This window comes from Myotis lucifugus, unplaced genomic scaffold (genome assembly GCF_000147115.1).
Source record: "Myotis lucifugus unplaced genomic scaffold, Myoluc2.0 scaffold_20, whole genome shotgun sequence".
Taxonomy (NCBI): domain Eukaryota; kingdom Metazoa; phylum Chordata; class Mammalia; order Chiroptera; family Vespertilionidae; genus Myotis; species Myotis lucifugus.
The window spans coordinates 2,131,967-2,143,627 of record NW_005871068.1 but is presented as its reverse complement, the minus strand read 5'-3'; the positions used below and the strand labels follow the sequence as shown (position 1 = coordinate 2,143,627).

The 11,661-nt window shown below is 43.1% G+C and overlaps 1 long non-coding RNA gene across 1 annotated transcript in view; it reads left to right on the top strand.

Moving 5' to 3' along the window:
- Window positions 1-7,474, top strand: part of LOC106696577 — a 9,760-nt gene extending 2,286 nt beyond the window's left edge. The window contains exons 3-4 of the long non-coding RNA XR_001347523.2: window positions 6,850-7,100; window positions 7,441-7,474. This is a non-coding gene — a long non-coding RNA (uncharacterized LOC106696577). The remainder of the gene's footprint in view (window positions 1-6,849; window positions 7,101-7,440) is intronic.
- The last annotated feature ends 4,187 nt before the right edge of the window (window positions 7,475-11,661 follow it).

The window sequence follows — 11,661 nt, the reverse complement described above, 5'->3', positions numbered from 1 at the left end:
CGGGGGGGGGGGGGGGAGCGTGGCCTGAGGTCCCCTGGCCTAGCACCGGGGTGGGGGGGACGCACCTTGAGGTCCCTCATCAATCCCCGCTGGGCAGGGGGCACAGCCTGAGGTCACCTGGCCAGGTGCCAGGGCGGGGTTGCAGCCTCAGGTCTCCTGGCCCAGTGCTGGGGCCTGGATTGTGGCCTGAAGTCCCCCATCAAGCCCCGCCGGGCGGGGGGTGTGACCTGAGGTCCCCAGTCAAGCTCTACCGGGTGGGGGGCACTCCTTGAGGTTCCCAGTCAAGCACTGCTGGGCGGGGTGCACAGCCTCAGGTCCCCTGGCCTGGTGCAGTGGCAGGGGGTGCGTCCTGAGGTCCCCCGTCAGGCCCTGCTGGGTGGGGGGCACGGCCTGAGGTCCCCTGACCTGGCACTAGGGCGGGGGAAGCTGCCTGAGGTCCCCTGTCAAGCCCCCGGGCGTAGCCTCAGGTCCCTGCTGATTGCTCATTAAGGCTCATTACAGGAACTTGGCCTCCGCTGTGGGTGCAGCCATCTTGTGTTATGGAAACCCTTTTCTCCACTGTGGGCGTAGCCATCTTGTGTTCTGGAAACCCCACCACAACTCAGCCTCCGCTGTGGGCGCCATCACCTTTGTGGCGGAGTGATGGTCAATTTGCATATCCCAGCTTTATTATATACGATCTGCCTATTGTGGACATCGTATCTAATAATAGACAAACATGGTAATTGACCATACCTTTGCTACATCTCCCATTGGCTAATCAGCATGATATGCAAATTAACCTCAAACAAATATGGCAGTTAATTTGCATACATAGGCTCCAAGCAGTGGAGCGAAGCCTGATGGCCCCGGGGCCGGCAGAGCAGTGAGGCCTGATGATTCAGGGGCCAGCGGAGCAGTGAGGCCTCACGGCCCTGGGGCCGGGGGAGCAGTGAGGCCTGATGTTTCCAGGGCCGGGGGAACAGCTAGGCCTGATGTTTCCGGGGCCGGGGGAGCAGTGAGGCCTGATGTTTCCGGGGCCGGCGGAGCAGCGAGGCCTCAGGGCTCCAGGGTCGGCAGAGCAGTGAAGCCTGACGTTTCCGGGGCTGGCTCCAGCCAGAACTCTGATGTTTCCGGGGCCGGCGGAGCAGCGAGGCCTCACCGGTGCCAGCAGCCAGGGAAAAGGAAGGCCTATTGTACAAATCTCTTCGTGCTACAGGCCTCTAGTTTCATATAAATCATACAATATGTGTCCCATTGTGTCTGGCTTCTTTCACTTAACTGTAATGTTTGCAAAATTCACTTATGTTGTAGTATATATTGGGACTTCATTCTTTTGATTGTGATAAATATACATAATACTATTTTAGCCATTTTTAAGTGTATAGTTAAGTGGCATTAAGTACGTTCACATTATTGTGCACTTATCAGCATCATCTTTCCCCAGAATTTTCATCTTCCCAAACTGAAACTAGAGCCTCTAAACCAGTGGTTCTTAACCTGTGGGTCATGACACAGGGGTCGCCTAAGACTATCGGAAAACACCTATATAATTACATATTGTTTTTGTGATTAATCACTATGCTTTAATTATGTTCAATTTGTAACAATGAAATTGGGGGTCACCACAACATGAGGAACTATTAAAGGGTCGCGGCATTAGGAAGGTTGAGAACCACTGCTCTAAACAATAACTCCCCATTCGCCCCTCCTACCAGCTTGTGGAAACCACCATTGTATTTTTTGTCTCTGAATTTACTACTCTAAATGCCTCTTATAAGTAGAATCATACAATATTTGTTCTTTGGTGTCTGTCTTTTTTCACATACGCTTAATAGTTTTTTTTTTTAACGGGGTCATTATTTATTTTTAAATGTATGTATTCTTTATTGATTTCAGAGAGGAAGGGAAAGGGAGAGATAGAAACATCAGTGATGAGAGCGAATCATTGATGGGCTGCCTCCTGCAAGCCCGATACTGGGGATCGAGCCTGCAACCTGGGCTTGTGCCCTTGGCTGGGATTGAACCTGGGACCCTTCAGGCCGCAGCTGACACTCTATCTACTGAGCCAAATGGGCTAGGGCTAAGCTTAATAGTTTTTATTTTTATAATTAAAAAAAGTTCTTTTAGGCTTAATAGTTTTAAGGTTCATCCATGTTGTGGCATGTATTGGATCAACCTTGAAACTATTAAGCCACTCCTTTTAAAAAATATATATTTTTTTATTGATTTTAGAGAGGAAGGGAGAGAGAGAGAGAGAAAGAAATGTCAGTGATGAGAGGGAATCATCGATTGGCTGCCTCCTGAACGCCCCAAACTGGGGATCGAGCCTGTAACTCCGGCATGTGCCCTGACCAAGAATCAAACCATGACGTCCTGGTTCATAGGTCAACACTCAACCACTGAGCCAAGTGGGCTGGGCAAAGCCACTCCTTTTTCTGGCTGAATAATATCCCATTGTGTGGATATACCAATATTTGTTTACACATTAATAAATTGATGGATATTCAGGTTGATTATACTTTTAGACTTATGATTAATGATATTATGAATATTCACATACAAGTTTTTAAAAAATGTATCTTTATTGTTGAAAGCATGAAAGAAGTCCTCCTTTTTCCCCCATTGACCTCCTCTCCCGCCCCCTTCCCCCAGGCCTTCACCACACTGTTGTCTGTGTTTATGGGTTATGCATATGTACATATAAGTTCTTTGGTTAATCTGTCCACCTCCCTCCCCACCTTCCCTCTGAGATTCATCATTCTGTCTCGTGCTTCCGTGTCTCTGGATCTATTTTGTTTGTAAGTTTATTTCTTTATAAATTTTTATTGTTGAAAGTATTACATAGGTCTCCCTCATTCCCCCATTGACCCCCCTCCAGCCAGCCCCCGCCCCCAGCCCCAGGCCTTCACTACCTATTGTCTGTGTCCAAGGGATATGCATATATGTATACAAGGTCTTTGGTTGGTTACATCCCACGCCTTCCCTCTGAGTTTCCACACTCTGTTCCATGCTTCCATGTCTCTGGATCCACTCTGTTTATCAGCTTATTTTGTTCATTAGATTCCACTTATGAGTGAGATCATGTGATACTTGTCTTACTCTGACGGACTTATTTCACTTAGCATACATAATTCTCGTCAGGTCTATCTGCTATCTCAAAGGGTAAGAGATCCTTCTTTTCTACAGCTTCATTGTATTCTATTGTATAAATGTACCACAGTTGTTTTTATGCATTCATCTTAGGATATATTCCTCCAAGTGGAATCACTGGGTCAGATGGGAGTTTCATTTTTAATTTTTTTGAGGCAACGCCATACTGTTTTCCCCAGTGGCTGCACTAGTTTTCATTCCCACCAGCAGTGTATGAGGGTTCTCTTTGCTCCGCATCCTGGTCATCGCTTGTCATTTGTTGATGGCAGCCATTCAGACAGGTGTAAGATGATACCTCATTGTGGTTTTAAATTGCATCTCTTTGAGGATTAGTGACTTTGAGCATTTTGTCATATGTCTCTTGGCCATCTGTATGTCCACTTTGGAGAAGTGTTCACTTAGGTCTTTGTCCGTTTTTTAATTGGATTGTCTTTTGTTAAGTTGTATGAGTTCTTTATATATTTTGTAAATTAACCCCTTACTAGATGTATCATTGAAAAATATGTTCTCCCATGTATAGTGGGCTCCCTTTTCATTTTGTGGATAACTTGTTTTATTTTGAATATGTTTTTATTGATTTCAGAGTGGAAAGGAGAGGGAGAGAGATACAGACATATCATTGATGAGAGAGAATCATTGATGGGCTGTCTCCTGTTAGGATCAGGGATCCAGCCCACAACCTGGGCATATTCCCTGACTGGGAATTGAATTGTGACCTCCTGGTTCATAGGTTGACGCTCAACCACTGAGCCACCATGGCCGGGATGTTGATGTGGTTTTTGTTTGTTTGTTTGTTTTTTGCTGTGCAGAAGCTTTTTATTTTGGTGTAGTCCCATTTGTTTATTTTTTCGTTACTTTCTCTTGCCCTAGGAAATGTACTGGCAGACATATTGCTATGAGAAATGTCAGATTTTGCTGTATGGTCTCTTCTAAGATTTTTATAGAGGCACGACTTACATTTAAGTCTTTCATGCATTTGGAGCTTATTCTTTTAAAAAACTTTTATTTATTTTATACTTTTTTGTTAATCCTCACCTGAGGATATTTTTCTATTGATTTTTAGAGAGAGTGAAAGGGAGGATGAGAGAAACATCTATTGGTTGCCTTCCACATACACCCTGACCAGAGCTAGGTAGGAATCCAGTCTGCAGCTGAGATACATGCTTTTAACTGGAATCAAACTTGCCACCCTTCAGCCTGCGGGCCAACGCTCTATCCCCGTGGTTGGCAAACTGCGGCTCGCGAGCCACATGCGGCTCTTTGGCCCCTTGAGTGTGGCTCTTCCACAAAATACCACGTGCAGTGCGATTGAAACTTCGTGGCCCATGCGCAGAAGTCGGGTTTTCGGCCTGGGCGAGTCTGTTTTGAAGAAGTACTGTTGATATTTGCCTCTGTTGACTAATGAGTTTGCCGATCACTGCTCTATCCAATGAGCCAAACCAGCTTGGGCGAATTTATTCTTGTGTGTGGTGGTCTTGTTTTTTTAGCATGTACCTGTCCAATTCCCCCCTTCTCCCCCACGTCTCCCTATTTTTGAAGAGACTGTCTTTATTCCATTGTATGCTCTTTCCTCCTTTGTCAAATGTTAACATAATGGCTTGGTCTATTTTAGGGTTCTTGTTGTGTTCCATTGATCTATGTGCCTTTTCTTGTGCCAGTACCTAGCTGTTTTGATGCCAGTGGCTTTGTAGTATAACTTGATATCTGGAGTTGTGATCCCTCCAACTTTGTCCTTTTTTCTCATGATTGTTGAGGCTATTTGGGGTCTCTTTTTGGCTCCATATAAATTTTTGGAATATTTGTTCTAGATTTGTGAAATATACCGTTAGTATTTTAATAGGGATTGCATTGAATCTGTAGATTGCTTTTGGGACATGTTAATGGTGCTAATTCTACCAATCCATGACCAAGGTGTATTCTCCCACTTGTCTATATCTTCCTCTATCTCTTTTTTTCAGTGACCTGTAGTTTTCTGATTACAGGTCTTTTACCTCCTTGGTTAACACGTTAAGCACCCAGTCAGTCACTGGTGACTGACACTATACTTTCTGTCCGGAAGACAAAACAGGCTGGGCATTTAACGTGTTAAGTTTATTACTAAGTATCTTAATTTTTTTTGTTGTAATGGCAAATGTGATTGTTTTCTTAAATTGTCTTTCTGTGAGTTCATTATTGGTGTATAAAAATGCCAATGATTTCTGGGTGTTAATTTTGTATCCTGCTACATTGCTGAATTCATTTATTAAATCTGGTAGTTTTTTTGCTGGAGACTCTAGAGTTTTCTATGTACAATATCACATCATCTGAAAATAATGACAGATTTACTTCCTCCTTTCCAATTTGGATGCCTTTTATGTTTTCTTCTTCTCTGATTGTTGTGGCTAAGACTCCCAGTACTGTGTTGAATAGGAGTGGTGAAAGCGGACATCCCTGTCTTGTTCCTGTTCTTAGGGGAAATGGTTTTAGTTTTTGCCCACTGAGTATGATGTTGGCTGTAGGTTTGTCATGTATGGCTTTTAATATGCTGAGGTATCATTCCTCTGTTCCCACTTTGCTGAGAACTTTTTTTTTATTGATTTCAGAGAGGATGGGAGAAGGAGAGAGAGAGAAACCTCACTGATGAGAGAGAATCACTGATTGGCTGCCTCCTACACGCCCCCTACTGGGGATCCAGCCCACAACCCAGGCATGTGCCCTGACCGGGAATGGAACCATGACCTCCTGGTTCGTAGGTTGATGCTCAACCACTGATCCATGTCAGCCGGGCACTGAGAACTGTTTTTAAATGCAAAATGGGTGTTGGATTTGGTCGAATGTTTTTCTGGGTCTATTGATATTATCATGTGTTTTGGTCTTTCAGTTTGTTTATGAGATGTATCACATTTATTGATTTGCAAATATTGTGCCAGCCTTACATCCCTGGAATAAATCCTACTTGGTCATGATGTATGATGTTTTTAATATATTGCTGGATCTGATTTGCTAATATTTTGTTGAGGATTTTTGCATCTATGTTCATCAGGGGTATGGCTTCTACCATAATTCCATTTCTTGCAATGTCTTTATCTGGTTTTGGAATTAGGATAATGCTAGCCTGGCAAAAAAAGAGCTTGGAAGTGTTCCTTTCTCTGGAATTTCTTGGAATAATTTGAGGAGGATAGGTGTTAGTTCCTTTTGAATGTTTGGTAAAACTCCCCTGTGAAGTCATCCGGATCAGGGCTTTTGTCTGCTTGGAGTTTTTTGATTACTGCCTCAGTTTTATCAGGTGTTTTCAGCCTATTCATGTTTTGTGATTCTTCCTGATTCAATTTTGTACGAGGTTTTATGTGAACCTATGTTTTTAGTCCCCCTGAGTGGTCATTATACTCCCCCACCTCCCAGTCCCCAGGCCTTACTGACCCACCCCTATATTTGGGTTCATCATCTTCCCTGGGGGGCCTGCTTGGCCCTTTCTCCTTCTATGACAATCTCAGCCTACTGTTTTTTGTAGGGTCCTTATCTATTCACCGGAAACATATTTTTCTGCATCTCCTGGCAGTTCAGTTTACATCTAAGGCTATCATTTTATTGTCCCTTCTGCCACAGGCAGTTCCAACTCCGGTCTCTAGACTTTACTTGTGTGAGTCGGATGCTAGTTCCTCAACCTACAAGGAGACACAGCTTTCTGAAACTTTTTTGTCATTTGCTTGAGGTAGCAACATTTGTCTCTCATTTTAGAAGTCATCTACCAAGTGATAAGGACACTCAAGCAGCTCCTGGAAAAGCCCCGGTGGGAAGAAACTGAGACCTCCCAGGAACTGCCAGCACCAAGTCGCCAGCCTTGTGACTGCACCTCTTTGGAACCAGATCTTCCAGCTCCAGTCAGTTGTGATGACTGCAGCCCCAGTGACATCTCAACTGAAGCCTCATGTGACCTCCTGGACCAGACCCACCTAGCTCAGTTCCTGAGTTCAGGACCCACACCAACAGTGAGTTTGGAAAATGTTCATTATTGCCTAATTTTGAAGGTTTTTTTGAAACACAATTCATATGCATAAATATTAGCATTTTAGAGTGTCCAGTTCAGTGCTTTTTAGCACATTCATTGTTATGCAGCCATTGCCATTGTCTCATTCCAGAATATTTCCATCTCTTCAAAATGAGAGCCCATACCTCGTAGCAGTCACCCTTAGTTCTCTCTACAGTGCATCACCTAACAACTGTTAATTCACTCTCTGACTCTAAGGATTTGCTTATTGTGGACATTTGCTATGAATGGAAACATACAACATATGGTTTTTTAAAAAAAATAATTTTTATTGATTTCAGAGAGAAGAAGGGAGAGGGAGAGAGAGATAGAAACATCAGTAATGAGAGAGAATCGTTGACTGGCTGCCTCCTGCACGCCCTCAACTGTGGATCGAGCCCGCAACCTACGCAGTGCCCTGACTGGGAATGAAGCCATGACCTCCTGGTTCATGGGTCGACACTCAACCACAGAGCCACACCGGCTGGGACCAATATGTGATTTTTTTTGAATGATTTCTTTTAGATATCATAATGTCTTCAAGGTTCATCTGTGTTGCAGGACAGGTCAATCATTTCTTCTTCTTCTTCTTCTTTTTTAAAATAGACTTTTTTTTTTAGATCAGTTCTAGGTTTATTTCAAAATCCAGAGGAAGGTATAGAGATCTCCCATATACCTGCTGCCCTCCCACATGTATAGCCTCTCCCACTGTCAGCATCACTAACCAGAGGGGTACATTTTTAACCAAGGATGAACCTACATTGACTCTTCATTATCACCCAAATTCCATAGTTTACCTTAAGGTTCACTTTTGATGTTGTTGGAATGGGTTTGGAAGAATGTATACTGACATAAAGGGTGGGGAAAAAGTAGGTTTACAGATGTTCGTCTAAGAAACAATACAATAGTTAATAATAAATAAATAATAACACAAGAATAAACTGTTTTGCGTACTCATAAATGTGAAACTACTTTTCCCCCACCCTGTATATCCATCATTATAATATCATACAGAAAATTTTACTGCACTAAAAGTCCTCTGTGCTCTACCTGCATTCTTTTTTATAGGTATATATTATTCCACTGTAATGTTATACTGCATTTTGTTTATCCATTTATGAGCTGATGGACATTTGTTTTGTTTCTAGTTTTCTATTATGAATAATGCCTCTATGAACCTTTTAAGATGTTTTTTACGTAAACATATGTTTTCAGTTCTCTTGGGTATATATACCTGTTTTGGAATTTCTGGACCATAAGGTAACTATGCTTGATGTTTTGAGGACTTGTCAAAGTGTTTTCCACAGCAACTTGCGCCATTGCCTGCTGGTAATGTACAAGGTTTCTGATTTCTCCAAATCCTCTGCAACACTTGTTAATGTCTTTGTTTTTGATTATAGCCATCCTAGTGGTTATGAAGTGGTATCTCATTGCGGTTTTGATTTGCATTTGTTTAATAACTGATGATGTTTAGCATCTTTTCCATGTACATTTTGCCCATTTGTATATCTTCTTGGGAGAAATGTCTGTTCATGTTTTCCATTGTTTAATTTGGTTGTTTTTTTAAAAAAAGATTTTAAATTGATTTTTAGAAAGAGAAAGGGAGAGGGATAGAGAGAAACATCAATCGGCTGCCTCCTGCATGCTCACTACCGGGGATTGATCCTGCAACCAGGCATGTGCCCTTACTGGGAATTGAACCAGCAGCCCTTTAGTGTATGAGACAATAACCAACCGAGCCACACCAGCTAGGGCTAATATGGTTATCTTTTGATTGTGGAGTTTTAAGAATTCTTTGTATATTATGGATACTACAACCTTATTAGCCACTGACACCTTATTAGCCTCTGCAAAAAACTTAAAGTATGAAGAGCATGACTGAGTTTGTTTTGAGATGACACATAGCATCCTTCTCTTTCTTTTTGTCTTTGTAATTGCATTTTTAAGAGTATGATTGGCTCTTTCAACTATTGCTTGACCTTGAGGGTTGTAAGGGATACCAGTTTTATGACAAATTTGCTATTGCTGATTAAAGTGCTGAAAAGCAGAACTAGTGCATGCAGGTCCATTGTCTGATTTTAGCTCTAAGGGAGGTCCTAGTATTGCAAATGAGGCTAAGCAAGGACATCCATTTGTTATATTTGATTAGCTTTAAGACCCCTAGGATTAACCCCTAACGATTGTACAGGGCAATGAACCACACACTGAGAGCACTGCTTAACAATTTGATGAGCTTGCTTTCGAGAAATACGGAACTGTGCAAGGCAGCAGCATTTTGATGATGCAAAGTATGGGAGCACTAGACAAGAGCAAGTGGGGTAGCCTCTTGCATTACAGCAAGGAGGCGATCAGTAACCTCATTTCCTATAGCTAACGGACCAGAGAGACCTGAATGAGATCAGATATGACCAATAAAGCAGGGAAATTGTCGTTCTCTAATGACCTTTTTAAGGCTGAAAAATAAATGAAAGAGTTCCTCTGATTTAGTGTGCCCTATAATAGCTGTTTCAATAATTTTTGCCATACCTACCATACAAGCACTATCACTATATAGGTTGATGGGCTCCGTAGCAAAATCTGTCAAAGCATAAATAAGAGCTTGTATTTCCACCCATTGTGCTGAAATATAAGGGGTTTGAAGGAGTTTTGCCTTAAGATCTCTAATACCAATAAGTGATATTTCAATGGGATGCCTGTAGGGGATGGTAACACCAACTGAAGGGGCTCCGTAATCTCCATGGTTTTATTAATTGCCCTCAGGTCTTGCAATAGTCTCCATTTACCAGATTTCTTCTTTATTACAAATATGGGCCTGTGAGTGGGTTCCATATGCCCTGCCTCAAGTTGTACTCGAACCAACTCTTGTGCAGCTTTTAACTTCTCTCCTAATAGGGGCCATTGATCAACCCAGACAGTGATATCTGCAAGCCAGGTCATTTTAGCTGCTGTACACTGGGTCGGAGAGACGATTAAGACCCCTGTTGAAAATTCTGGTAACCCAATCCATGCCTCCCCTTTTGAGTGGACATCCGGATAGATGAACACCTCCCTTGCTGATTCTTCCCCAGTCCCTTTAGGGGGTGGAATCCTTGATTAAGCGTTTGAGAAGTAACAATGGAACTGGGACTTGTTATTAAAACCCTCATCTGCTCTAGCATATTCCGTCCCCATAAGTTAACAGGTAAATGTTGTAATCCATAAGGTTGAAAATAGCCTGTACTTCCATATGGATCTTCCCATCGAAGGAGTTGAGCACTCTGCTAGGGTTGGGTAACATACCCCACTCCTTGCAATTCAGAAGCCGTGGGGTTTAAAGATCAGGCCTGTGGCCAATGTCTGAAGGCAATGACTGACACATCAGCTTCGGTATCTATAACCCCTTTAAAAGGCTTCCCATTAATCCTTATTTCTAACTCAGGCCAGCCCTTCTTGACTATTTTCGTCCAGTATACTGCACCACTGGACCCAAGGCTCACTGCACCTCGGGGCTGACTGGTCAAAGGCCGCCCTTCTGGATAGTAGGGCAGAAGGAGAATTTGTGCTATTTTTGTTTCTGGTAAGACCTGAATTATAGTATTAATTGTTTGTGCCATTACTTTAGTTTCTCCAGTATAGTCCTGATCTATCACCCTTTCAATGTTAAACTGCTCCTCCCTAAAATTAGTCCCATCATGCCCAGAGGAAGGGGACCATACACTCCCGTGGAATAGCCTGAGGCCCATCTCCGGGGTTAGTACATATCCGGAGGTGGGACAGAGGTCCAATCCTGCACTTCCCAGGGTGGCACGGTAGAGGTCTCGGATGGTTGGATTTGGGCCTGAGCTGGCTGGAAAGGCTGCAGTGGGGTCAAGGATGAGGCCCCTACTGTTTGGTGGGGCTGGGGCTGGCCCCACTTGTAGTTTCCCTGCCTAGGGGGCAATGGATTACCATCACCATCAGTCTTGGAGTGGCATTCATTTACTTAATGCTTTCATCTCCTGCATCTTGGACATAGTCCATGTTGTTTGTTTCCACTCCCTGTAGCCTTTTGACTTTCATTTTTAGCTTTACAGTCCTTAGCAAAATGCCCTGCCTTACCACAGTTAAAACATCCCTCTTTCTGATGACCAGCAAGCAATACCTCCTTTAACTCGGCAGCTAATGTCACTCCTTGCACGTAAGCTGGTCCAATGTCAGCACAAATACGGATAAAATCATGTACAGTACCGTTCTTCCTGTATGGACGTAAAGCCTCTTGACATACTCTATTTGCATTTTCAACAGCTAATTGTTTCAGGAGTATCATTTCAGCCTCGGGGTTAGCCATAACCCTGCCTACAATGGCTTGGAACAAGGGAGCCACAACATTCTGATATGGCTCCTCAGGTCCCTGCCTAATTTTACTTATGTCTAAAGATTTTCCCCCTTTTGTTGGCAGCTGCCTCCAGGCTTTGGTGGCACACATATTTATTTGCTGATAAGCTTGTATGGGGTATACGAACTGAGTCTGCAAAGCCCCTTGAGGTTCAGTGCCCATGAGCATA